The 27,930-nt window shown below is 37.3% G+C and overlaps 1 protein-coding gene across 1 annotated transcript in view; it reads left to right on the forward strand.

The window, feature by feature from the left end:
• Window positions 1-2,646: 2,646 nt before the first annotated feature.
• Window positions 2,647-27,930, forward strand: part of hpca (hippocalcin) — a 47,650-nt gene continuing 22,366 nt past the window's right edge. Inside the window, exon 1 of the mRNA XM_067411816.1 lies at window positions 2,647-2,911. The gene's annotated coding sequence lies outside the window, so the exon portion shown is untranslated. The remainder of the gene's footprint in view (window positions 2,912-27,930) is intronic.

The following is a 27,930-nucleotide window of genomic DNA, read 5'->3' on the forward strand; positions in this document are numbered from 1 at the left end:
AACATATTAACAACTGCTGCAAGTAGCTGCAAGTCATGATGTCAGAAAAAATCCAAGATTTTTGTCTTGATGTTTGCCTTCCTGGTGGGTCATCATGCATCTTGGGCAGATCCTGCTGGGAAGCTGTTAATTAGCCGGATCTCTGTCAAACTCTGCTTGGCTGGTAGCCTTTAAGATCATGCATTAAGAAGTTTTAAAGCTACTTAGTCTCACACCAGAGAGATCTCATGGTTTGGATCCTTCTCTCTTTATTGTATAGTCATTTGTTTAGTGAAAGGAAAATGTGTTTTCTACACTGTACAGTGTAAAAAAATCCCAGTAAAATTTGCGGTAAAAAAACGGCAGCTGTGGTTGCCAGAACTTTACCGGAAAAAATACAGTAGGGACGTAAAAAAAAATCTGTTAAATTTACAGTAAAATAACGTATTTCATTAACTGATATAATGTTAATTTACCAACCTAATGAAGTACTAATATCTGTTTTGTATCTTTATAATACACTGACAGTCACCAAACACAGTGGTGATAAGAGTCACATGATGAATCAAAGTTCATCACAAGCAGATTTTCCACAAGCTGAGAAGGACAACACTAACATATAGAAGGAGCACACAGTGTCATTCACACACACACTAAACACCATCATGGTAACATGCATGAAATTTAAAAAATGTAATAAACATTAACTTAACAACATTAGATGTAACATAAAACCCTAATGTACATAACTGATTAGAAAAAAAATGAGAAAAACTAAGAAGAAACAGAGTTATTTCAACGAAAATATCAAATGTGAAGTGTCACGCAGGGAATTAATGCCAATTTATGGTTTTTCACTATAAATTTTACAATGAATTGTTATTTTTAACTTCCAAAATCTGTGAATTTAACGGTATTTTACCGTAAAATTACATTAAATGTACCGTTAGATCTATTACAGTTATTCACCTATATAGTACGGAAACTTTCTGTAAACCAATTGACAGTTTTTCACCGCAGCATTTTTACAGTCTTTTACTGTTAAAATCACGGTCATTTTTTAATGATACTATTAGAGCCTCATATTCCCATTATCATGGCACCGTGTTATTCTCCACCTCTCAGCAGTTGTCATGATATCACGTCATAGCCAGGGCAGGATTACAGATCGGGGATGTTGAACACACACCATAGGGCCCCAGACTCTCAGAGGTCAGAGAAATCAAACAGAGGCATCCCTCTTAAAAAAATCTATCTTAAAATGTATCTACACTCTCAAAATAATGAATTGGTAGTATTTACCAATTTCTTAGAGTATTTAGCACTTTCTTTTTCTTTTGAGTTCACAGAACTGATATATTTTAAGTAAACTGAACTGTTTCATTGTTTTGAGTTTTATGAACTCATTTCTTTTCATTTAGATGAACTTACGTTTAACTGAAACTAGGCTGGGATTTCTGTTTCCCAGCATGCTTTTCCCATGGCACTCGAAAGGGAGAGTAAATGCTAAAATTAAATGTTATATAATATTTTTTTAAGTGGGAGATTTAGTAGTGATTAATGTTTGTTATGCTAATTTAGAAGAGTTTCTGCTAATTTGGGTTTTTGGAGAGTTACCATCATGCAAGCGGCTTGGTTTGAAAGCAGGTATATTAAATGTTTCATATTGCTGCACTCATTCAGCAAGTGCTATACCATGCTATTGCTAACACGTTAGCAAATTAGCTAGTTAGCATTACCTGAATAAGCTTGTTACAGCTAGCTAAGTTTAGCTAATAAAAATGTTTATGCTGAGATAACATGATAATTTTAAGTCAAATGTATGAATTAATTTACTCACCTATTCAATTTAAATGCATTTAAAATGTTTGAGTACCAAATAGAAATCTGCCAGTTCTGCTTACTTAAACTTTGAATTTCTTAACTTAAAAATTTTGATGTAACCAATTGACAGAATTTTTGAGTTTTGCTATTTTCTACTATGTGCTCTGATATGTTTGATTATTTCCAAATGTAAGATCTTCTGTATCTCTTCTGTGCTGTAAGATCAAGGGGGTGTATTTTCCATCAGAACTGATTATGTGATGTACCTTTGTATCAAAATATTTCCATATCTGGAGACATGAGATAATGCAAGATCTCTGATATTCTCTTAAAGGTCTTATAGGTGTCAAAACAACACCTCGTATATCTATTTTCATCTATCTTTGACATAAGTCACTCCGACCTATCCGTTACACCAACTATGACATAAGTCTAATGGATAAATCTCTTTGATTTAAGTTTAAGAGGATGTAAGTTTCCTGCATTCGTTGCTGCTTGTTGGTCCTTCTTTCTCTACTCTGATCATCTGTTAGATCCAATACTCTGCATTTTATTATAAATAATTTAATAATCTATCTATCTATCTATCTATCTATCTATCTATCTATCTATCTATCTATCTATCTATCTATCTATCTATCTATCTATCTATCTATCTATCTATCTATCTATCATCTCAAACGTAAAGCATGGTATTTGCAACCGATGTTTACAGTCAGCTCTCATTCATGACTCCCATATTAGCTTCTTTTTTTTTCTTTTTCTAGAAGGTGTTGCTGTAGGCTACCCCTCTAAAAGGACCCAGACACAGTAGCAGCGGTCCCATTCGGCGTACTAGTGACATCTTATTAAAGCGGCACCACGTAATCCAACCAACACCCTCCCTTGCTTTAAATCCGCTCGTCCGGTGCAGTTCCGTAGACGCACAGCCTCCTCCTCCAGCAGAGCAGCGCCGCGGCTCGTGTTCCTACGGTAACATGGTGTGCAGCGCGCGGCAGCAGTAGACAGTATCGCTGGACCGTAAGAGAAGGCGCTCGCTCTGCTTATCCTGCTCTCCTTCCACAACATATCAACACATCGAGGGAAACTTCGCGTTTTTTGGAACACGGTAAGATGGCCAATCAACACGTCCTGCGTACTTACTGTAAAATATTAATATTTTTAAATTCTTAATGACGGAACGTTGGCTCTCCTCTTGCAGTGAGTCTGTATTGTCAAACAGCATCCCATCATAAGCACGCGTGAAATAGAGCACTCTATGGAAAACGATTCCAAATAAACCCTAAAAGCGGAGAAAAAAAAACCCAAATGTAATTAAAAATAAAGACATAAAATAACGCGATTGTAAAATAACGTATTATTTTTTGATTCAGTGATTAATAGTTCACAACACAGGATTTGGGTCATTGTGCAGCCTCCATGTCGTGTGAACAGTACTTTATGAATGAATTGATAGTTTTGTGATTATGACGGATGTAAGGAATGTTTAGATGGGTCAGGGGTCGCGCACGACGGATGTGCGCGCTTCCAGTTATTCTGTTTGGACAGTCAGGCGATGCTATTGTTCAAACTGACGAGCTTCTGAAGAGCTCGAGGAAGCGGGACATGAATCCTGCGCAGGCAACACTAGGCTACTGGGATAAGTCATTACCCTGCTCAAAAAGTGATCAATTCAAAATGATTTTGAAGCAATTACAATGTAAATAGAATTAGAAAGCATAGTAGCATACAACTACATGCATATAGGCTGCATAGACTCCAAAAGCAGTTCGACGTGCAGTTCGAGCTTGAAAAAAGTGACATATTTACCTTTGTACAGCACAAGTGAGTGAACGCATTTTTATGATGCCTTTAAACAGCTAATTATTTAATCGTTTCGATTAAAGATGCAAAAAAAAAAAAAAAAAACATAGGCTGTAATTATGAAACCCCTACTCTTTCTTATTGCTTCACTGCTAGTATAGAGATCAATGAAAATAATACATGGTCATGACAGTGAATTTATGGGTGATTTGCATGAATTTTTGATATTTTAATAGTCTATTAATATGCACATACAAATAACTCACACAATCCAAAGTCTAAGGGGTCTCAAAACTCTAGACAAATCAATTCATGTATCTGTTTTTGTTACTTTTATTCATTTGAGTGACACATCCAAATTGAACTTGCATATGAATGGATCTTCTCCATGCCATTGATGTTGGTGAAGGCTACAGTTATGTAAGAAGATAAAGAGTGGGAAAGGCGGGCTCATCTGTAACTGTCTGTTTGTAATCAGGCTGCTGGTCCCACTGAATGCCTTCAGGACACACTTTATTCAAGCACATTGATCGATGGAAGGGTTATGACATCAGGTCAGGATGGGGTCAGGGATTTTTATGGGTATGATGTGCTGATAAGTGTGTGAGAGTTAATGTTTGTGTAGGCCTCAGCTTTTTAATTCTGAATTTCTATTTTTGTGTTCCATGGAAAAAATAAAACCATATGGTTTTGGAAAAGTGAGGTTTTTGCATGAAAGATTTCTTTGAAGAAAATACTTTCTTAAGTGTAGGAGAAAATATAAAATGACAGTGACTCAAGTAGTTCCTGCTACGCCGTTATAGAATCAGTGCTTGAGACACATGATGCATTGCCTCTGTGAGGCCAGAATCTCCTGCCGGGGCTTTTTCTTGGATTTCTCTTAGAAATCTCATGATCTCATTAGCTGTCTCATTAGTTCTGACTGTGCTGTTTTCTTTAGTGGCTCAAAGCATGTGATCCTCTTCGGAATTGGTGAAAGGCTGAATACAACGTGGATCTCATCCACTTTATTGTTCATTTTCAACAATAAGTGACGGTATATGCACTCAGTATAGAGAAGTTGTGGTTTGTTGCACATAAAATGTAACTTTATGGCATACGTTATGGTGGAAACACTGGTCCATAAAACATCCACATTACTAGCTGTGAGTTAATGGACATTAGTGATAATATTAGTCATGGCACTTAATCTGAGATAAAGATGACATTCATGGCCAATGTTAGAATACATTAAAGTGCCCTTTGTAGTTAAGATCATCAAGATATAAATATGGAAATCAAATCGCATTAAGTGTCATTATTTTCAATGCAGCAGGGAGACTTTTAGTGCTGCTACAATCAAAAAATCCTGCAAAGATTTTTTTAAAGGCATTTAAAAAAATTTTCTCCAAAAATCTGATTTTCACTTTTTTTTTTTGCTGTATTATGAGTCAGCACTATGCCGCTCATTTGAACACTGTGAGTAACCAAGCCCTGCGTGTGCCTTTTACCTGACCACTTCGTTCCACTCAGCCCAATTGTGGCTTCGCTGTGGGATGTGATTGTGTGTTTGAGAACCTTTTCATGGGAGGATGTGGCTTTTGCCCCCCCACTGAGAAGTTCTTGCTTCCTTTTTCCATAGTGTACCCAGAACCAGCCTTGCCCTGCGCCTTCCATTAGATTGCTGAAAGGGAGGCCAATTACAGCAGCCGCGTTGCGGTTGATTCTAAGGAGCTCTCTCGGAACCGCTGTGTTGTTCTACTAGGAGAGTGTGTGTAGTAGGATGTGTGTGTTTGTGCGCTCAAGTGTTTCTTGGTTCGCCTCTGTCTATGAGTAAATGCAATCAGTGTCTTGCTGTTTTTAATGCTCACTGGCTGCAGAGAAACCTAAGAGCTTTATAAAGTCTGTGGCCTTCTTAAATATAGTAACTTCCATACTTGCAACACTGAGATATTAAGCTGCCCAAAATGTGAAGTTGTCTCAAGTACGTCTGTCGCCTTTTCTATGAGGTCATGCTGACCGGCAGTGCTTCTGTACGTGGAGTTGAGAGGGTTTTGGCTCTTTCAGTGGATCTTCCCACTGTTCAGATGGCTTATTTTCAACATTCACTGGGCCCTGGTGAGTCAGTTCCTTTCACTGTCATATCTTGGATGACCTTTCATTGACACTGGGGAGTTAGGAGGACCTCTTGAACTTGATGAGAGCTATACTTGGTATTTAGGGATGACTTAGCTGGAGACAAAGATAAGCAGAGGAAAAGCAAATGTAAAGTCAGTTGCGTAGGGGTTTCCTCTTTGAGAAATTTAGAGACCAACACAGAAGTTCTTTGTACAAACTGAGAAAAAGTATGCAGTTCAAAAAGGGAAAAAAAAACATATTATTTACCATTTTAGCTTGTGAAATTAATTAATTATTAATACATTTATTGGAAAAAAATGTCATTTGTTACCCTCAGTCCTTTATTTATTTATTTATTTTTTTTGTGAAACAGCATCCACTCCACAAGGTGTCAGTAAAAAGTTCAAGCCCAATGTTGTAACAGTTATTTAGGAAGATGAAAGAAAGCCAGCGAAGCCAAAAGAAAAAGTGCACTTTTAAAAATACACATGACAACTGAAATACTTGCTGGAGTATAACCAAAGACTATAGAATAACACAAGACGTGTCACTCGTATTGTTTTGAATGGGAGAAAGTGTAACGCGCAATATGGCGGAATAAGTCCCGCCTTCTAAATAAGAGCCAATCGCCGACTGGTGAAGTCATCGCGTCACTTCAGCGGCCGTTAGAATCACCGGTTTCTATAGAAACAGTCAGAAGCGAGCTTCCGAAGAGACGCGCATTTAGGTCTGCGCATGCGCATTAGCTTGATCCAGCCTGAAAAATACAATTTTTTTGTCATGATTCGAGCGTTTAGAAACTACATTTATGAGCCGGTTGTTGTTAGATTTCATTGGTGATTTCAAATATGAAATTTAATCGTAAGGTTGGCGAACAGTTTTGGAGAATTTGATGTTTCCCCATTCAAAGAGATTGCATGATGCCCAGGATGCCCGAGAGGCGTTTCAAAGATGGCTGCCGAGTGAAATGACTTGTCTTAAAGGGACTTTGGCATCACTCGTATTGTTTTGAATGGGAGAAAGTGCAACGTGCAATATGATGGAATAAGTCCCGCCTTCTAAATAAGAGCCAATCGCCGATTGGTAAAGTCAACGCATCACTGCAGCGGCATTTGGAAGCTCCGGTTCCTATAGAAACAGTCAGATGCGCGCATTTAGGACTGCGCATGCGCATTAGCTCGATCCAGCCTGAAAAATAAAATTTTTTGTCACGAATCAAGCGTTTAGAAACAAAATTTATGATGCAGTTGTTGTCAGATTTCATTGGTGATTTCAAATATGAAATTTAATTGAAAGCTTGGCAAACAGCTTTGGAGAATTTGATGTTCCCCATTCAAAGAGATAGGAGCTGCACTTGAATGCCCGAGAGGCATTTCAAAGATGGCCGCCGATTGAAATGACTTGTCTTAAAGGGGCTTTGGTATAACTTGCATATTACTTGCACAGCTGGAAGTTTCTAACACTTCTAAAGAGCTAGTTGAGGTGTGTTTAATTAAGGTTGAAGCCAAACTCTGCAGGATGTTGGCCCTCCAGGAGCAGGATTGGGCATCCCCGTTCTAGAATAAATCATCTTATAGCTTTGAAATCTTTTCCCCCCTGCAGTAGACTCTTATTATTAGGTGACTGTCAAGTATTCTCCAAGGATCTATGGATACTAATATACAAAATGAGAGCAACCGTTGAAGGTCAACGCACACAATTAGTCTTCAGGCTCCTTTGGTCTGACACACTGATGTTGAGTCATCTCAAGATGCGATAGTGGACTAGTAGTTCAACACAGTTTACACAGACAACCCGTTATAGGATCAAAGTAAGCTAACCGTATGGCACATTAGATCCCAGGCATGGGGATTGTGGGGGTTCTCTTCCTGCTCTGAGACTGTGTGCTGTGTTACATGATAGCGGTTGAAGGAGAAATTCGTGCTGAGGGGGCAATTTGCGTTCTGACGAAAGGGGATGTGTATTTTTAGTCTTGGCCTCATCACGACAGGAAATGGGATAGTGGGCTCCATAATGTCTCAAATAACATACTTTTTGAGACATTTCTGTTTCCCTTTCTCTCAACCCTTAACACAGTTTCCCAAGCCCTCCCACTAAACAATAGGTGGAATAGTTCATCCTTATTTGGGAATTTCACGGCAGTAGTGTGAAGACCTCATATAGCTTTAGCATATAGATTTGTGTATTGCAAGTTTGTCATAGCCAGACTATATACCCTTGTAAACCACTCTGTATGTTTATTAATCGAAAATTATTGTTTAAATGATTCCAAATTGGATTTAAATAGCCATCATGAGTGATACACTCTCATTAAAGGATTAGTTCACTTTGAAATGAAAATAAGCCCAAGCTTTACTCACCCTCAAGCCATCCTAGGTATGTATGACTTTCTTCTTTCTGATGAACATAATCGCAGAAATATTAATAAATATCCTGACGCATCCAAGCTTTATAAAGGCAGTGAGCGGGATAAATGAGTATGAGCTGAAGAAAGTGCATCCATCCACATCCATCCATCATTAAAGGGGTTAATAAAGGCCTTCTGAATCAAAGCAATGTGTTTGTGTAAAAAAAAATAAGTTATGAAGTAAAACATCTAGCTTCTGCACAAGCCGCCTTCCGTTTTCAACGTACGCAGAACGTGAATGCGCAGATGTTCATCAGAAAGAAGAAAGACATACACACCTAGGATGACTTGAGGGTGAGTAAATCTTGGGGTAATTTTCATTTCAAAGTGAACTAATCCTTTAAAATGAATCCTTAAGGCTACATGATAATTGGGCAGGTTTTGGGCCCAGTTATCCCTTCCAACAATCCTAGGTAAAGTCCTGATTATCTTGACGGTTCTACAGATTATTTTATCAGATTTACCTGTGGTGTGAGGTGTGTTAAGAGTGATTGAATCTACTTGGAGCCAAACAGATCTGAAATCGTAAATATCCAACATGTTGAATATTTACAATCAGAAATCCTGTTGTGTGGGGGAAACTCTGAGGATAAATGAGCAGGCACTCTGTAGATTGTCACAAGGAACGAAACAATACCCAATCAGAAAGTGCAAAGACTGAAGCATAACACAACTTCATCTAAACCTTTTTTTTTCCCCCCCGTGAATTTTCTGTAAAAAGCAGTCCAAATACTATCATTACCATTTCTTCTTGCCCGTCGTCTGCCATGTTTCTTTACTCTGAAGTCACGTTTGACCGCAAGAGATTTCCCATGTTCACAGCCGAGACTCTGGTTGTTTGTGAATGAAATCTCTTAGTGTGTGGTGTGTTGTCTTGGTCACATCACGGCACTCCACACACTATAAAAACAAAACTGTTAAATCTATGATTTTTTATTGTCATGTTTGTGGTCTCTCACATTTAAAAAATCTTTTTTGTGCCAGCCTTTAGTCTATTGTACGTGTATCGTTTCTCAACCATGAGTTTGCAGAGTTCCAAATCTCAGGTGTGATAAGAAAGAGTTACTTGTCTTGCTGTCCTGTCATGGAACATGCTGAGCTTGGCATACTGGGCTAATGTCTGGACATCCATTAGGGTCAGCATTTTGAAGATCTGTCCACTTTGAAGCCTGTTTTGTTCATCGTTGGAGACCTACGAAATGAGAGATCAGTTCTCCTTGACCTGAATACTATGGTGCCCTGGGCAATTAAGGTGTGGTGAGAATAATTACGATGAGGGATAGAGGGTGTCCTCTGAGTCTGACACATTTCAGTGTGTAGTGTTAAAAATGGCAATGAGCTGCGCTACATTCTGCTTCCAATAATGGAATCTTCCACAAAATCCATTGTACTCTGTGGCATGACAAAAAAAGTATCAGAACAAATTGAGGCCTCATATCTCTGTTACTGTGAATGTGAAGAGGATTTATTTTTTGCTAAAGGCCCACAGATATGGATTATTCAATGGGTGATACTTGGAAATCTATTGTAGCTATTATATATGGTTGCCTGAGTTTTTGGCTGATACCAATATGACTGATGAAAGTACTATAGTTAATTGATAGCAAATAAGATATCTTTCAGCGTTATCAATTGCTGTTAATTAAGTTCAATGTGTAATATTACACATTTCTATTCATAATTCACTGTATTCACTTGAAAATACCAATGCACTCTACTGTCACTAGATCAGTTTGTGGCCAATAATCTATAACCAACTGCTAGATATCTGAATAACTACTAGATATCAAAATTATATAGTTTAATTATTGAAAATGATGAAATATAATAATTATTGTCATAATAATTGACAAAATAAATGAAAAATTTAAAAGATTTGGAATTGACAAAAGGGGAGATGAAAAATCTCGTCTGATTATTGATTTAGATGATAAATTGGTGTATACATTTCTACACAAATATTCGAAATTTTGTATTCAAAATGATCAATATTTAATATTTTATGTACGTTTTAACTGAAAATGCTAACTTAATAAAAAATATCGACAAGTAACACAACATACAAATTGTTTACACTCTTTCAGCATCTCAAGTTGAAGTTAATGCAGTATGACACTGGACTAAGGGCCTTTATGAATTCTATCCAAAAGGAACATCCTCAAAACAAAGCTAAATAAATCTCCATAAAGATCAACTACAAGCTTGTTCATTTAAACGTGCCAGCCTGAGGTGGTGGACTCCCCAGCTGAGTCTTGGTTCCTCCCAAGGTTTCTTAACTAAACATCTCAGGGAGTTTTCCCTTGCTATTGTAACAGCTGTGAGTTTTTCTCCATGTGGATATTAATGCGCTATTCTATGTATGATTTGTTTTGTCAAAGGAGTTAAATATAGTTTAAATTCGAATTGAATTGAAAATATGGCATAAAAACCCTGATATAATTTAGCCGTAGACAGAGAGACTACAGCTGGTGCTCTTCTGCTTATGCTCTCTCCAATGTCTTCTTTCTCATTCCTCATTAGTGGATTCTGAAATGTTGGTAATGGAGGCTTAAGGAACATGTCAGTAATCTGGCACAATATGGCAATTGGAACAAGTGTCTGTCGGAAGAACAGATGTGATATGTAAGTCTAGTTGATAAGTGCCTGAAGACCACCAGAAACCAGGTTAGCAGAATTCACAAGTGACTGCAGGCTGAGCCGTAGAGCACATAGATGTTGCAGTCTGTGTTGGTGGTTTTATGTGATTGTCTGCACTGCAGGAAGCCTGAGTTTTTAACCTTTTTCTTTTGCCTCTGGGATAACCGATTAACTTCTGAGCTTACTAAAGCGGTGCAAGAACAAAACAAAAAAAATACCACTGTTGTCCCAGGCAACCAGTTTCCTCTATTTCTTCCTACATAATAATAAAAAAACAACAAAATTCATATTTCATATCCATGTATGTTTTTTTTGTTTTTTTTTTTGGTATGTGGCCATGTAATAACTAGGATAACGTATGGTCAGCCGGTTATTATCGCAGATAAACTCCTTCACTTTAAATCCCTCCCCAATTTGCGTTGGGATTCTGATCAAGGTTTATTTACAAGGTTGATTTTCTTGCATAACTAATGTTTTGCTCTTCTCTTGTCAAAAAGAAGTGTGCTTAATTGCACTGAAAGTGCACATGTAGTGTACTACAAATCCTAAAAGCATATTTAAAAAAAAAAAAACAGTACTTGCAGAAATAAATTAATGAAATAAAACATCAGAGTACACTTTTACGACTATTTTAAAAAGTGAACTTTGTGATAGATTGTAATACTTACCATAAATGCTCCACAGTACATTTGGCAGTATTTAACCATATTTCTACTACAATAGAGGTTATTATGAAATTACATTTAAAGAGTTTAAGAGGGTCAAAAAGCACTCTAAGTTTAAACTAATTGCATTTAATATAAATTTAAACAATAATACATTTTCATTGAATCTTAAATAACATGCAATTAAGTTTCTGTACTGAAACCATTACATTCAGCTCACACTTCTTTTTCTCAAGGATTGAAATTAAGCCGTGTTTATATTGTTCTTAAAGGCACAATATGTAATTTTTCACCGCTAGAGGGCACTTATTCAAAACAAAGGCATAGTTTGATAACACTGTGAATGAGCGTGTGAAATATTGGTGCTGTTGTCTTCAGCTCCACGCCGATGGAAAGGAATCCGAGGGACTTGGGCAGAAATCATGTTCATGGATGAGCTAAAAAATGCTGGGTTAAAAACAACCCAAGTTGGGTTGAAAATGGACAAACCCAGCAATTGGGTTGTTTTAACCCAGCAATTGGGTTGTTTTAACCCAGCGGTAGGGTTATATGTCTGCCCAACCTGCTGGGTAGTTTTATTTAACTCAACTATTATTTAAAAATTACTGTATTGCTTAATTAAAATTCACCCAAAGTATGTTGGAAATAAACTATTAAATTTATATTAATAAAATATTAAAGCTTATTAATAAACATTCACATTTTGTCTATTATTGTTGCCTCTAATTGCATCTGGTTTTTAATTTCCCAACTATTTTGGGTTAATTTTAAGCTAGCCATATAGCAATTTTTAAACAATAGTAGTTCAAAACTACCCAGCAGGTTGGGCAAACATTTAACCCAACCGCTGGGTTTGTCCATTTTCAACCCAACTTGGGTTGTTTTTAACCCAGCATTTTTTAGAGTGTATATTAAAGTTTTACTAACGTTATGGTGGTATGAAGCAGGATGGGTCAAGAGCCGTGGTATCGAGACAAGGCTGCTGGAGCGAATGCTAATGAAAGACACATGCAAACGGATCTTGAGTTCACCGAAACTTTTATTGTGCTTTTGCTGCAGTCGGCCGCTTCTGCTCTTTTCATTGCGTATGTGAGGTAACGCAGCGCTGCTTTCCATGGTTAAAACAATCATACTAAATACATTTGAGTGTGTTGAAAGTTATGTTATAATGTTACTCTGTGCGTTCGTTCTGAGGCTGCTATGAAGGACTTGTTGCACTTTGCAGTAATCTAGATGACTAAATTGGATGTAGCGCGCATATGACGTCATTGACAGGCGATGCAATGACACGGTCTGTGTTCTGGATACAATTGCTGATTTCTCTGAATTTAAACATTGTTGGAAACGTTTGGGATACGTCAACAAAAAAATATAACACTGTTCTAGTGGTTTTTGGATATTTTAATAAAAAATCTTACATATTGTGCCTTTAATATTGGATGTACAAGACTTGATGTGTCTTCCGATATTGACGGTATGATATCTTTGAATACTGAATTGCTCACAACCCTGATCACCTCCTTCACTAATAAGATCAGACTCTCTGCGAAAAGCTTTTGTGTTCCTCGAGCTAGTACACTGAGAGCTGATGACCAAATCCCAGTCAGTGGGATTTACAGCTGCAGAAGGACTCACGCAACAGGTAACTCCGGAGGGATGAATGATACGCTGCCTCTGCTTCACTCCATTGCATTGCACTTCCCAGGGGAAAAATGGGAAATGGGAAATCTGAAGCAAAAGTTACATTCTAATTACATCACCTCCATAATTCAGCTTCTCCTGAGCTAATATATGCAGACCGCAGAACAGGCACCATAACCCAAAACCTTAAAAACATGGCTGCTGTTTTTAGAGAAACTGTGCCCTGAGTGCCCCTGTCTGCTTCTCTACCCTGATCGTGACTAATGACCTTCAGGCACAGTTTGAGGAGACACTGTAGATATCAGGAATGGGCAGCAGCAGGCGGCTCCACAGCCCTGTGAGGTGATTTATGTGTTTGTGTCTTTTCCCGGCTGAACAGTCAGCCAGTGCTGTACTGGTTGGCAGGAGACCACCACCGAATCTGGCAGATGGAACTTAGACACTGATCCCTTAGCAACTTCAAGCAGGTGGACATTTGAGGCAGAAACGAATGAATTTGTTAAACATCAGTGGTTTTGCAGAGGTTCTGAAGTTACACTCTGGGGTAAATCTAAAGTTTGCTAATTGCAATATTTTGATAAGCATTGCCATATATTTTTAATCCATCAACGATAACAGAATACTAGACCTTCTGTGTGCGTTTGTGTAAGCAGGCTGTGCAGAGTAAGGTGTTATCTGAATGAATCTGTGCTTGTACAGCTGGGAGATTATCCAGTTGACATATCTCTATGTTGATGTTATGTTGGCATAAAATGCACATGGAGGTTAAACTAGGGTAACTGTGCTGTACTCCCCCCCTCCAATTCTTTTATGTCTCTGTAATCTTGTCCAAATTCCCTGGAATTTTAAATTATATGTTGATTAGAGTAAAGTGGCATTTCAAATGGCTGAAAGTTATTAAATTGCACAGTACAGCTGGTTACACTAAAGTATTTCTTTTTAAAGTCAACATGAAATGACATTCACAAGCCATTTTACTTATGTCATCTGACCTTTCTGAGTGGAATGGGATATACTGTAATAAAAATATTGAGTGAGAGTTGATTTAATACATTGGGAATTGATTGGATTGTGAAAAGTGTGAACAAGTTGTGGAAAGGTCTCTATTGGCTGACCTTTAAGCGGCCTTGAAATACTGTATGTCAGCTGCGTAGGAATCATAAAAAGAAATATTTTAGTTATGAGTTGTGAGATTGTAGTCTAAATAGGTTGTTTGCACATGACGTCACAGCAGCAGCATGAGTCTGGAGGGCAGGGACTGGTTTTTCTATATAGGAATCCTATCAAAAACTCAAAATTTGTATGTTTTGCGTCATTTATGGTTGCTCAAATATAAAATAAAAATTTTAAAATAAAATAGAGAATCCAGAAGGTGTTTATATCGTTTACATAACTTATATCGTTTTTTTTTTTTTACTTTAAATGTTGTCGCCTTTAATAGCGTTTTGCGTCTGCTGATACTGAAATGAATATTGATACCTGCTTACCTTATTTGTTTTCATGGTATCGTTTGCAGGGAAGAGAAGCTATTTTGTCCCATTGAATGATAATTTGGTGTTTGTGGAGTTCTGGGTAACTTCTTTGTTTATCCGCCATCTTAACAGGATCGCGCAGCCTTTCCGTTATTGAGTTTAGTGCAGTAATTTGTTTTCTGTCATGATTGTGAAAAATGTCACCATTGTATGTCATTAATGCTGCATCGATAATCGTGATAGTAACTCAGATCATCGTTCTGAGAGAAAACATGACAGTGAAAAACGTTTTTTCGCCTTTTCTACGTGTAAAAACACCAAGGAAGTAGGTCGAGATGACGAGAAGACGCCGGATGGCAAATCTATTATTAATGGCACTGATTAAACCCACTGCTTATCACTCAATAAAAGAATGGCATTGCTAAGTGTTTTTGAACGTTTTGATTTCGTTTGGTTTAATAATTACCTTTTGCAAGTCTGACTCTCACTGCGCTCGTGAATTAGCAGAACTTGACGGGGACATTCAAATGCTTAACAAGAAAAACACTTCATGTGACAAACAAACAATTCTGTACATATTTATTAAAGCATACTGTGTGGAGATACGCAAATGAGCCCAAAATATGAACGCAACACGTTTATATCTTAAACAGTTTCCTCTCATGTCCTCTCAAGAAAACGCTTAATGCACTTAGACTGATATTAAAGAGACCCTTCTATTTACAAATAAAGCACATGCAGATAAACGGATTAGACCAAAATACAAACTTTCAGTATCACTTAAAATGCAAGCATTTTATACATTTCCTTCATAATGGTTTTATAAAGGTAGGAAATTGCTTAGTGTGGTTGTCATTTGTTAAAATAAATATAAAAATACATTGTGTTCATGTCCGTCTGTCCGCTGAATTTGACCCATAATCTCTGATTCTCCTCATCTGTGATCGTGGAAAAGGGGGATTACAATGACAACAGTTGTAGGCCTACTCAGTATGCTCGTTTAAGCACCATTTAAATGTTTCCAACAAATAAATGAATCGAATTTTCTCAGCGTGTTGATCAGATTTATTTGGATATTCATACGATGGCTGAAGCAGTGGTGAGCGTCGAGCGTCCGACACGGTAAACAGTTCAACATTGTAAACGAAATTCTACAAAACTTAAGTGAAAAATAAATAAATAAATAAAACGATCATGCGACGCGATAAAATAGCTTATATTCCTTGCAAACGATACCATTAAAATGTTAACGTTCCACTTAATGGCAGAAACAAAACAAAAGGTAAGCAAGAATCCGTATTAATTTCAGTACGAGTAATAGAGGGCGATCCTGTCAAAATGGTGGCGCCGCCCCGGCATGCAACGAGGCGTGACGTCGGTTCATATTCTCTATAGTGTGTTTTTACACGTATTAAAGGCAACAATTGTATTACACCGTCCAGTTTTTTCTTTGAACGATGGTGTGAGCTCCTGTTGCAATTCTTGATTCAGCATAAATGAACTACAATGGCGATATTTTTCACAATCGCGACAGAAAATCAAAAATATTGCCCTAACGTCACAGCAGAAAGGCAGCGTGATATAAACAAACCCAGACTAGAACTGAACACGGCGTGACGGCAGCTTCACATTCTCTATATCTACCTCCTCGATGGCAGGAAAGTCTTTCAATTCAGTGGAAAAGTCGCTCATCTTCATAACATAAAGATCACGTCCAACATATGTTGCACAGAAAGGACTTTTCCCCATCTCTTCCATTCTAATTTTCACTGCTTGCCCTCCACCGGTATTTCGCGCGTGATTGCAAACAACCTATTGAGAAAAAAATTTGATGCAATGTAAATTAACAAGAAGAAAATGTCTTCCGTGACAAGCAAAACCAGACAATAGCAAATGACTCTTATAATCAAGTACTTTTAAAATACTTAAACTTCTTAGTTTGAATCAGTCTGACGAATCATTTACTGAATACTGAATCATATGTACCGAACACACTGAATCAGTCATATTTGTTACTGTATCAACATCTAAGACATCTAAGTATTAAGATACATTTTTGTCAGTCCGATCACAAGTGGACGACGCTAAATATAGGTGTAAATGGGGTCTAAAACCTTTGTGCACTTTTGACCACTTCCAGAGGTAGTTCGAAAACGCATTTGCTCGGATTGCTTTTGTAGTGTAGAAAAAGCCTACTGACCTAATACCTAAAAATTATGGGAAGCATGCTAGCCAGATTTAAACTTTGTCGGCTGAAGACCTAAAGTTTGACAATGTTCTCTCTCCATTCCTGATTTCTAACACTCACTCACAGCGTCCGACGTGGTCTTGCGACTGTCAGAACAGCCGAAGTTTCGCGTTCATATGTAAATTGCTCTAACTTATTTCATCCACTAAATTGAAAGATCTGAAAAGTCCATACATTTACCGGCCCATAAACCTCAAAGAAATCACGACAGAAGTGGTTGAAAGTGGACAAACTACTTGTGATCCGATCAACCAAAATGTATCTTAATACCAGGTGTAAACAGGGCCTAACTCACTATTACTCTCAGTCTATCTTGAAATGAATCAAGTTTAAAAGTATTGCTTCCATGGTGATACAGTTTTTTTTTTTTTTTTTTTTTTTTACAGTAAACTCTCTTTAAGTGTCTTTATCATGGCAATATTTTTTCCTTCCACGTTCACTGCAGTTTTAACATCTCAATAGCTTAAATATGCCCTTAGGTTACTTTCAGTAACCTAATAATTTAGCCATCATTCATTTGTTGCTTTTGGGCACTCTGTAAAAGATATCACCACTCTATACCCTTTGGGAAAACAATGGCACGAAATCTAATACATACTCATTCTATTTAAGTCACTGCCTGAGGGGTGATTAGACAAATGCTAAACCTCTATGTTGTTTCCCACTCCCTTGCACATCAATTCCACTTTGAGAAGGGATCCTGAGGGGCTGTAAGTCAACTGTGGTCATGGTCCAAAATTGCACCTTATAGGTGTGGTTCTGTCTCAGCACCAGTGGCTTCTGTCTAAGAGCATTTCTTCCATTCAAATGGATCAACGTTTACTTTCCGGCTGTCAGCAAATGCACATCTTATCTGCATTTAGAGAGATTTCAAGTCAAGGGGTTGCTCATCTGTGCAGTATTTCTGAACAGTGTTTCAGCGGAAGTAGATAAGCTGACTTTTATGAGCACCGTTGCAGTGTTGCATGTTTGTATTTGTGTGTGTGCTATCTTTACAGACTGTACAGGAAAGTCAGTCTGGGACTCGACGTAACGAAATGAATTATGTTTTGGCCTGAGTGTGGCAGATGAATAGAGGATTGGTACTGGCACTCGCAGACTCCATATAAAGCTCTATATTGCGATGTAAAACCTACTGCCAAGTACACATCAATAAGGTGACAGGTAATAAAGCTAAAGACTCAGGTCAACAAGCTCTTAGGGGATCCTGTTGTTATCTATTGAATTCCACATCTATAATGAGAAACACTAAGCAGGCGAATCTTGATTAGTCCCTGAGAATGAATTTTTCATGAATGTGAACATCTCAATGCTCTTGAATTCTTTGAAACTGAATGCATTAAATAGCCTTTAAACACTGCTTTTCCATCTGGGCTTTTGCTTGCGGCATGAAAGGTATTTAAGTGAATTCAAAAAGGTTGATGTTTGTTTTGAGAAATACTTTACTTTAAAAGACTTTCATTTAGAGACACTCTGACACACCGTTTTTCTTAGTCACTTTGGTATATTTCTTAGATCACATCCGAAATTCGAAAAGCTGCTTGTTCAACCTCCACATCATCTAGTCGCTTGTGCACATCATAACATCAATTTCTCATTCTTTTGAACAAGTTGCAAATGTTTTGGTACATTCATGCAATTTATTATGTACAGTTGATTATGTACATTGCTCAAAATGTATTATACTGGTTCTCTGTTAAATAGTCTTGCCCCTCAAAATATCTAAGTATTAGTTCATTGCATAAGTCATTAAAGGTAGGGTAGGCAATTTCGGAGAGGTTAGCAATAGCGAGCTAGCTTTGAAAGCATAAGATCCCATCCTCCTTTCAGAGCGTCTTCAAAGCCACGCCTCCTTTAAAAGCGTCATGAGAGACGGCGTTAAACTACTTCATGTCTCAAAGCACAAAGCATTGCAATAATAACGAATATAAACAACTTAAAAAACACTGAGCTCTTTAAGATTCATTTCGACGTTGATAGTGTTGCCATTGAAATGCATAAATTTGATTCACAAACCGCTCCGAGTATAACGTCACAGGTTTCCATCTCTTTCAAATTACAGTAGTTATGGCACGAACGCAGCATAAGCTTATTGTTTTGGCACAGGAGGAACTGTAAAAGGTGGCTGCTGTTTTGTTTGTGGTGCTCAGTGACTGACGTCTGTCTAACTTTGCATAGCCTGTCCAGTCTTTTGCCATCTATATCCCACATAGAGTAATGTGTCAATTTGTACTGTTGAAATGTATATATGCCATACAGATAAAGTGCATCTCATGCATTTACAGTTATTGTCATCAAAATCGCAGCCATAATTTTCATCTAAATTCTGATAGAGTACATTGTTATATTGACAACATGACTAAACATTCTGACTATCTTGTTTGTGAACAAAGACACAAGGACTTCTCATTCGAGACTGTAGGTCGTTTATTAAGTACCTTATTACGAACTATATTTATGTTTTAAAGTCTTGCGCCCTCTTGCTGGCGGAAAAATAATGACAGTGTCGTGTTACATCTGTCGTCATAAAAATGATGTATGACCGTCGTAACCAATCAAAATGCGTGTTCATTTATATGCAATGTGTGGACTTTTTACATGGTCCCTTACTCGCCATTTGTCCTATTTCCATCTAGCAAAACTCTTTTTTTTTTTTTTTTTATCAACGACTACACCTTCCCTAACCCTAGTCAAGTCAAGTCACCTTTATTTATATAGCGCTTTTTACAATGCAGATTGTATCAAAGCAGCTTTACATTGATAACTGGTACATAATTTTTGCTGCACACAACCCTAAACCTACCCTTAGTGATTTATAACATATACACTTTATGACCACATGTATCCCCTAGGATCAAACCCACAATTGCATGATCACATGATTGCATATTGTTGTACAGAGTCCTGTTGTCGATAGGGGCGCAACTTTAGTAAATGCTTCTATGGGTTGTATTTCAGAGAAGTGACAAACGACCTATATGGGCGTATTGGTTGTAGGACATGTTGGTCATTCTGATATACAGTACAGTCCAAAAGTTTGGAACCACTAAGAATTTTAATGTTTTTAAAAGAAGTTTCGTCTGCTCACCAAGGCTACATTTATTTAATTAAAAATACAGTAAAAACAGTAATATTGTAAAATATTATTACAAATTTAAAATAACTGTTTTCTATTTGAATATATTTCACAAAGTAATTTATTCCTGTGATGCAAAGCTGAATTTTCAGCATCATTACTCCAGTCTTCAGTGTCACATGATCCTTCAGAAATCATTCTAATATGCCGATTTGCTGCTCAATAAACATTTAATGTGTACAACTGTAGAAAATATTTGTGTACAATATTTTTTTCAGGATTATTTGATGAATAGAAAGTTCAAAAGAACAGTGTTTATCTGAAATCTAATCTTTTGTAACATTATAAATGTCTTTACTGCCACTTTTGATTGATTTAATGCATCCTTGCTGAATAAAAGTATTCATTTCTTTAATTTCTTTTCAAAAAAATAAAAATAAAAATTCTTACTGACCCCAAACTTTTGAACGGTAGACTGGAGTGACACTGAAGACTGGAGTAACGATGCTGAAAATTCAGCTTTGCATCACAGGAATAAATTACTTTGTCAAATATATTTAAATAGTACACAGTTATTTTAAATTGTAATAATATTTCACAATATTACTGTTTTTTTACTGTATTTTTAATTAAATAAATGTAGCCTTGGTGAGCAAACGAAACTTCTTTTAAAAACATTAAAAATCTTAGTGGTTCCAAACTTTTGGACTGTACTGTATTTACTAACATAAATACTTACTTTTGAGAGATGAACTAAGAATTTTGAGCAAGATACAAGCTATAGCAGGTAATCCATTGTGTGGTGCTGTGTGTATGAAGTTTTGAGAAATCCACTTACTGGTTTGCAAATGGGATAGTTCACCCAAAAATGAAAATTCTGTCATCATTTACTAACCCTCACGTTTTCCCTTACCTGTATGAATTTCTTTGTTCTGCTGAACAAAAAGGAAGATATTTGGAAGAATGTTTGTAACCAAGCAGATCTCGCCCCCCATTGACTACTATAGTATTTTTTCCCTACTATGGTAGTCAATGGGGGCCAAGATCTGCTTTCATTCATTGTGCATTCATTTTGGTTTGCTATTGCTGTGATCATCCATTATTATGGTACCGATATATTGTGCGTCACTACTTTAATTTCACTAAACTGGATGCCATTTGATGCCAGTACCAGTGCAATGAATTAAACTGATAGTGAGCATGAGTATACAGCTGAATATAAACAGCATTCCTTTCCAATAGGTGGCTGTCTATTTTCTTTCAGTCATGATCTGTTCCTTGTTTGTGAAATGCTTTAGTTAACACTCCAGCCTAAACGTTTTATATATTCAGATCTTGATTTCATATGTCAGATCTCAGTTACATTTGTAAGTTATACTGCTACAAATAATCAAAGCAGCACTTAGCTCATTTAAAGTGGAATGTGAAATGGTTTTTGTGTGCTTTTGAGCGTGTGTCCTTCTGTCATGGCTCTTTTCTGTCCTTTTGTGCTCTGATGCTGTGCCAATATGGATGAAGGCTGCTGGTCCCTTTCTGTGTGACCCACATACTGTAACCATAAGTGCTTCTAAAAGCCTGAGTTCCTCTAAGGAGGCGTGCTCAGGGGTTGACCTTGATGTACCACTTCATTTCAATGTCATCTGGCTCAGGCCAAACAACTTGATAACTAGGTGTTTACAGCTGTGAGCATTTTTTCCTTCACAATTCAGTGGTACTTATTAATGCAAGCATCACTATTGCACATATTTTCATACTGTTTTTTTACACATTAAAAATTCTGACATTCATAGACATTCATCACAGCACTCTTTTGACTTGGACCTGTAAGAAATCACCTAGTAACCACCCAGAACACCCTACTGTAGTAACCACCTATTCAAGGTGCATGATCAATTGAAATAAAACCGAATGCACTATATGGCTTTATCAATATGGCTTTATCAATTTATTAAATGGATTATCAAAAGGCCGTTAACACGTCACCGTTTTCAACTAAAAACAGAAAACTTTAATTAATTTACGCAATTTGTTTTGGGGGCCTGAAAATGCAAACTTTTGAAAACGGGTTTAAAGTGCAAGTTTTTGGAAATGATACCGTTATTGCCTCTGTGTAAACTACAAAAATGTGAATTCATGAAAATGGTGATGTCATGCGCATACATATTACGTGTTAACTCTATAGGCCTGTAGTGTTTCTTTACAAATGGTAATGGTACAAATGGTTATCCGCTGCATGGTACGGTTCGGTACGGCACGCTTAAATAGTACCACCTCAGTGGAGGTTCCAAGCGTGCCATTCTATGACGTGTAAACACTGCAGATCACTGATTGGTCAGAGAGAATCGTCACTATCAGCATCATTGGATTTGAAACACGAGGTACCAAATACACTAGATTTAAATAGTCAGTAGCAGCCACCGCAATATCATTTGTTTGCACGATCCGAGTTGTACCACGCAGTGGAAAAGCGGCAAAAGTGTATAAGGGCTCGTTCACACAGAATGCTTTTTTTGTTTTGAAAAATGCGAGACGTGGACAGTGGAATGGGGAAAAAATGCAAGGTTTCATGCGCAGTTTCATGTGCAAGATGCTGCAAAAGACGCAAGACCTGAGCGCAACAGCCCGTCTAGTGTGTGTTTACATAGAAAACAATGGAAAAGTAGCGCATTGGAATGGAAAAACATGTTCTGTGTGAACGGCCCATAATACAGTGTTTTGACAACATGGTTGTCTGTACGCGAAAAACACAAAAGGAAAAACTTTTCCATGTTTGTACATCGTTGTCATTGTTTTCAACAAAAGACAAGCTTTAAGGTTTCCTTCAGTTTTCCGCCAAAATAAAAGCTTGATGGAAAATGAAGAAACTAAGACAGCCATAATTTTCTTTTGTTGTTGTTGTAATTTTACAGTTGTACTGTAGTGTAAAGTAAAATTATTATTATTATATTTTTCTTAAATACACTTTTTTTATTTTACAGTAAAATACTACAATAGTGGAATTTCTTATTTTATTATTTTAATTTAATAATAATAATAGGACACATTATTATTGTATTATTATTAAAATTATTATTATTTTATAGTCATATTGATATATAATCACAAAAAAAAAAAAAAAAATGGCCAAATTGTGTAACCCTACAAACAAGCACAGCAACCTGGAGTTTTTTTTTTAAAAATTGCATTCGCAACTTAAATGTATTTTTCGCAATTTAACCCCCCCCCCCCCCCCAATCGTGTGGAACTGCACCTATCACGTAAAATACCCTAGAAATGCGAGAACACCTTAGCAAATGTGTAGTAAGTCCCACCCACATAACATATTGACAAGCAAAGCAAGTGAAAAAGGCTTGTATTCTGTATATGTTCAAACACTACTTAGTCATCTCATTAAAAGCTAGTCAATATCGTCTTTTGTTGAACAGAATAACCCTCAGTCATTGTATAGAATGGACTGGATTCCTTCTGCAGCCGCTGTCTAAACAAATTATTGTTCTTGAAACAATAAACGACAGATGAGCAGTTATTCTCTTTCAGCGCCATCTGCAACACTACCCAGCTTATGAATACAACACACACACATATGCACGTGTGTACACATACACATGCACTCACGCACAGGTCACAGTGGTCATCCGGTCTCTGATTATCAGGCTTACACGCTCAGAGCAGGTCCTAGTCTCTTTTGTTTATTATGATCAAGTGATCTGCCTATAGTTTGCTTGCGTGGATGATGAGACTTTCTTTATGCGTCTCTTGTGAGGGTTGAGAAGGGATAGTGTAATAACCGCACACTACCACCGATGTGTCAGAAAGCTTGTTAATGGAGGTGTAGGTCATACCCTGGGGGAGATACTCATAGCGCGTGTGTCCATCTGTCTGCTGATGCCATATTTTTCTTGCATATAATCTCTTTTCTCTCTCTCTCTCTCTCTCTCTCTCTCTCTCTCTCTCTCTCACTCTCTCAGAGTCATATCTCTAATGCTCATGCCATCACATGACCCTACTGTAATCAGACTGAGAGATAAGTGTGTGATTCCTGTGTGACCCCCATTAATAGTCATGATTAAAAACAGTGCTAGTGTTAGAATGGTTGTCTTGTGGTTAGCTTGCAAACCATGAGCTAGCTTAAACACACAAAGTTTGTTGAATTTGATTGTTTTGGTTATATGATGTGATATATAATTTAATTTGAATTTTGTTTTTTTAAGAAAATGGGAGTGATGCTTGGCAATGCAAAATGAGTCACTATAATCCTAGGGTTGTTGCCAAGGTGTTGCTATGCTAAGGTGTTCCGAGTGGTTTTAGTTAGTTGCAATATATATTTGCTAGGGTGTTCTGTGTGGTTGCCAGGGAGTTGCTATGGTGTTGCCTAGGTCTTCAGAGTGGTTTTTAGTACATTGCTATACAGTTGCTGGGGTGTTCTGTATAGTTGTCTGGGAGTAGCTATGCTGCTGCCAAGGTCGTCAGAGTGTTTTTAGTGTGATGCTATACAGTTGCTAGGATGTTCTGCATGGTTTCCAGGGCGTTACTATGTTGTTGCTAATATGTTTTTAATGGTTTTTAGTAGGGCTGCAACGATTAATCGCGATTAATCGTTTGCAAAATAAAAGTCTGTGTTTACGTAATATATATGTGTGTGTTCTGTGTATAATAATTACGTATATATAAATACACACACATACAGGTATAAAGTTTAGAAATATATGCATGTATTATAAATATATATATGTATTTATATATATTTTATATTACATATAAACATAAATATTTTATATATAAATATAACATTTTTCTTAAATATATACATGAATGTGTGTGTATTTATATATACATAATTATTATACACAGAACACACACATATATATTACGTAAACACAGACTTTTATTTTGTAAAAGAGTAATCGCGATTAATCGTTGCAGCCCTAGTTTTTAGTCGCTAAGCTGTTGCTAAAGTATTCTCAGTGTTTTTTAGTGTTTTGCTGTACAGTTGCAAGGATGTTCTGGGTGGTTGCCAGGGCATTGACATGCTGTTGCTAAGGTGTTCTAAGTATTTTTTCAGTATATTGTTGTACAGTTGCTAGGGTGTTCTGCATAGTTGCCAGGGAGTAGTTATGCTGCCACCAAGGTCTTCAGAGTGGTTTTTAGTGCATTGCTATAAGTTGCTAGGGTGTTCTGCGAGGTTGCCAAGGAGCTGCTACGCTGTTGCCAAGGTTGTCAGAGTGTTTTTCTTGTGTTGCTATGAAGTTGATAGGGTGTTCTGTGTGGTTTCCAGAGTTTTGCTATGTTGTTGCTAACTTGGTAATATGCTCTAAATGTTTTTTAGTCGCTAAGCTGTTGCTAAAGTATTCAGAGTGTATTTTAGTGTGTTGCTGTACAGTTGCAAGGATGTTTTGGGTGGTTTCCAGGGGATTGTTATGCTGTTACTAAGGTGTTCTAAGTAGTTTTTAGTATATTGCTGTACAGTTGCTTTGGGTGTTCTGTGTGGTTTCCACTTGCCAGCTGTTTCCAAATTTTTCTGAGAGGGTTAATGCGTTTCTATACTGTTGCTAAGGTGTTGTGTGTGGTTGCTAGGGCTTAGTTAACAGCAGTAACAAGCAACATTCAGACATCAAATACTCAAAACTCTTCTTTTAGCCCATGGAATCTTCCATTCGAGGAGGCTGGAATTATGATAGAGTCTTGGATTTGGTACAACAGCGGTTTGCGTCATTTCCTGATACCATTCTCCCCTTTTCTCCTCATAATTTCCTGTCGTCTCTCTACTGTCCCATCAATAAAATTGGTAAAAAGGCCAAGCATCTCTCTATCCACGCCCAGCCGGAGTCCCTGTTGGCAAGCGATATCAAATGACGTCTACAACGTGAGCTGACTGAAGGGGCCTCACTCACCGAGGACACAGCCTCATTCTTATTTTTACCTCCTTCATTAGTGTCCTTTCTCCATCTTCCTCTTGCTCTCTCTCTCTCTCACTGTTTCTCTCTGTCTATTCTTGTTATTATGTCCTCTAGCCCCTCTCTCTCTCTTGAGTAATGTGAATTAGATTCATTGATTCAGGTCAGGGCTCGACCCTTGCTGTCTTTATTAAAAGCCATACCTGACAGCTGGATGAACCAACTGCTGCTGTGCAATGCTATGCTCAAATGTTACACCAAACCTAGAAACATTTAGAAATGGCTTTAAAATCTTTTCAGACACCGATGTCACATCACAGGATTGTTCATCAGCTAAACCGTGATTTGAAATCTGCGTTTAGATACAGTGATTTACCATGTTGCTGTACACTTGTGGAATGAGATTGGCAGGCAGCCTTTAGCCTCTGTAAGCTTCAAAATTTGATGGGTTGGGGATTTCAGCATAGTGTTTTTAAGGAGAAGGTCTGTCCTTCATGGACTGACTCAGGAGAGATGTTCTTGTATATTGTCAAAATGTCAGCATAAGGATCATTTTGTGTACATTGTGCAAAAACAGGTTGTAATTTCTCTCCTCACTACCTCAAGGAAAGGGGAAAAGATTGTAAAAAAGAGAAAATGGCTCCATTCCAAAATGTAGTGCACTGCCTTATTGTCTACTGCCTACATAAGCAACTGCCTTCTAAGAAAGCATAGTATCCATTGTAAAACCTCATAAGTGACAGATTTGGAACACTACAAAGGCAGCACCTCATAATGCCACACAAATAGACTTTGGCATTAGCATGTTGCTAAGCTAACAGTGTTCTACTCTATAAGCATAAATACAGGCTTAATTATTTTTCCAAACAAGTTAAGCACAAACCCCACTCCAGAGCTGATTTCATTGGGCAACTTGATGCAGTTACCTATCAAGAAAATTTAACACTTCATGGATTCAGTTGATGGATTGAATCATGAAACATGAAGGATTCAGTCGCGACAAACACTAATGCTATCTATCAGAATATGCTACCAATGCTATAGTTTAGGGTTAGGGGGTTAGTATTTGTTTTCTGGGTTATGTCGGCACTCAGCATTTGAAATATTTAGAATCGGCTACGATGCTAGGTCTGTGCTTAACTGGTCTGGAGAAAAAAAATCATCCACAAATGTTTTAAAGGTGCAGTGTGTAAATTTGAGCAGAATCTAGTGGTGAGGTTGCGAATTGCAATATAGATAAGCTACGGTGGCCAACACAGGACAAAGATGTCGTCTGAGACAGCAGAGAGTAGCTAGTTAAGCAAACACGCTCTGTAGAGCAGTTTGTCAGTTTAGGGCTACTGTAGAAACATGGCGCGGCAAAATGGCGAATTCGATGTAAGGGGACCCGCGGTGCATGTAGATAGAAACGGCTCATTCTAAGGTAATAAAAACATAATGGTTCATTATGTAAGGTCTTTATACACCACTGAAAACATAGTTATGTGTATTATACTGCGTTTCTATCAATAGGTTCTCCTAAAATGTACACATTGCACCTTTAAAATAGACCATTTTTTTAATTATATTTTACTATTTTAAATTGCTACTTTTCAGTGTTGAATGAAATATATTTATAATCAACACTACTCTTACTTTATCCGTAAATTTATTTTGCTTTGGTCTGTTATTTAAAGGTGCCCTAGAATTAAAAATTGAATTTACCTTGGCATAGTTGAATAACAAGAGTTCAGTACATGGAAATGACATACAGTGAATCTCAAACTCGATTGCTTCCTCCTTCTTGTGTAAATCTTATTTGTTTAAAAGACCTCCGAAGAACAGGCGAATCTCAACATAACACCGACTTTTACGTAACAGTCGGGATCATTAATATGTACGCCCCCAATATTTGCATATTCCAGCTCATGTTCAAGGCATTAGACAAGGGCAGAACATCTGGATGTGCACAGCTGAATCATCAGACTAGGTAAGCAAGCAAGAACAATAGCGAAAAATGGCAGATAGAGCAATAATAACTGACATGATCCATGATTACCTGATATTTTTAGTGATATTTGTAAATTGTCCAAATAAATACTATACTCACATGATCCGACGCATGCATGATGAACATCTTGTAAAGATCCATTTGAGGGTTATATTAGCTGTGTGAACTTTGTAAATGCACTGTATTATAGTTGAGAG

This window comes from Chanodichthys erythropterus, chromosome 15, assembly GCF_024489055.1.
Source record: "Chanodichthys erythropterus isolate Z2021 chromosome 15, ASM2448905v1, whole genome shotgun sequence".
NCBI lineage: Eukaryota > Metazoa > Chordata > Actinopteri > Cypriniformes > Xenocyprididae > Chanodichthys > Chanodichthys erythropterus.